Genomic DNA, 1,615 nt, shown 5'->3' with positions numbered 1-1,615 from the left:
GGCCCAAGCACTTGGGCCATCCTCCACTGCACTCCCTGGCCACAGCAGAGAGCTGGCCTGGAAGAGGGGCAACCGGGACAGAATCCGGCGCCCCGACCGGGACTAGAACCCAGTGTGCAGGCGCCGCAAGGTGGAGGATTAGCCTAGTGAGCCGCGGCGCCGGCCTAATTTACTATGTTTAAGGGTCCTACCACATGGGGCAGTTTAAAATGAAAGACAACTGTGAGCGAACTTGTTTTCTCCCCAAGGAATATTACAATGGATGTAACACTGCCTCCTCTTTCAACATGAGGACCATAGACAAACCAGAGGAGAGACAGCCCAGTGTTGTATGAAAGGAGAGAGGGTTAGTACTCCCCTTGACAAGGCTGAAGAGACCCTTAGGGCTGACAACACACGTACAGTTAAGGAGAGCCACTGCCTGGTGGCCACTGAAGCCCTGCTGATTTCTGGGTTAGCAGGATCCCACAGGCAAGTACTTGTTTTCTTGACAGCATTAACCACTATGAAAGGGAAAAACTCAAGTTCCTGTGCAACGTGAAAACCTGAACTACTGCTAATTGCCCACAAGGAGGCTCCATTGTCAAGTACAACGATTTTCAAAATGGCAACACTGCCACCATTTTCTAAAGCAGGACACATTAAACTTTCATGGTTAAACGCTTGTTGAAAACAGTGTGGTTCCCGTCATCATATTAAAAAACAATACGTCACCTTAGTGCTATGAAAAGCTAAGCCATGTATTATACGTTAAATCCGCAATTTAAATGAAACTTAGTACAAGGAACATGACAGTTTGTTTCTGTTGGGGGAGGAAGGTGGGAGGTTGGTGATTGTAACAAAAAGAAATTTTCTTACGCTTCAGTTACTCCCTGTGATCCAAGAGTTGTCATACAGAGTCAACCTTGACTCCCCAAGTCTAATAAGAAGATTAATTTCGGGTAAAATGTTCACCTTTGCAAAGCAAAACAAGATTGGTTGTTTCTCAGCTGTTTGCCTAATCAGTGGCACATATGGCCATGGCCTCATTTTAACATTATTCCTGAGAACTGGGCAGTGAGGGACGGGTGGGGTGCAGCAGGTTAAGCTGTGGCCAGTGACCCCGGAATCCCATATCAGAGAACAGGTCCAAACCCTGGCTGTTCCACTTCTGATCCAGCTCCCTGCTAACACACCTGAGAAAGCAGCAGAAGACAGTCGGAGTGCCTGGACCCTTGCCACCCAAGTAGGAGACCCAGATGGAGTTCTAGGGTCCTGCCTTCAACGTGGTCCAGCCTCAGCTGTTGTGGCCATTTGGAGAGTGAACCAGAGGTTGGAATATCTTCCTCTGTCTCTCCTCTGACTTTCTGCCTTTCAAGTGAATAAAATGTCTTTTAAAAAATTAAACAGTGGATATTTCTGATTGATGTACTGTCTTAAAATGTTGATGGCAACATTTCTGGATAACAATAAATGTATTTGAAGTATTTAGATAGGAAGTAAGACTACATATACGCAAAATAATGTTACAATTAGGATCTCCTGGGGCTGGCACTGTGGTGTAGTGGGTAAAGCTGCTTCCTGTGATGCTGGCATCCCATAAGGGTGCCAGTTCGAGTCCTGGCTGCTCCACTTC

At 46.6% G+C, this 1,615-nt stretch overlaps 1 non-coding gene across 1 annotated transcript; it reads left to right on the top strand.

Annotated features, from left to right (window-relative positions):
- Positions 1-324: 324 nt before the first annotated feature.
- LOC127490470 (U6atac minor spliceosomal RNA) lies at positions 325-449 on the top strand. The gene has a single exon (XR_007918417.3). It is a non-coding gene; the product is annotated as a U6atac minor spliceosomal RNA (small nuclear RNA).
- Positions 450-1,615: the final 1,166 nt, after the last annotated feature.

The sequence above is a fragment of the Oryctolagus cuniculus genome, chromosome 2 (assembly GCF_051225735.1).
Source record: "Oryctolagus cuniculus isolate XC-2025 breed Fujian yellow rabbit chromosome 2, ASM5122573v1, whole genome shotgun sequence".
NCBI lineage: Eukaryota > Metazoa > Chordata > Mammalia > Lagomorpha > Leporidae > Oryctolagus > Oryctolagus cuniculus.
Note: the sequence above shows the minus strand (reverse complement) of the source record. Positions and strands in the feature narration are given on the sequence as shown.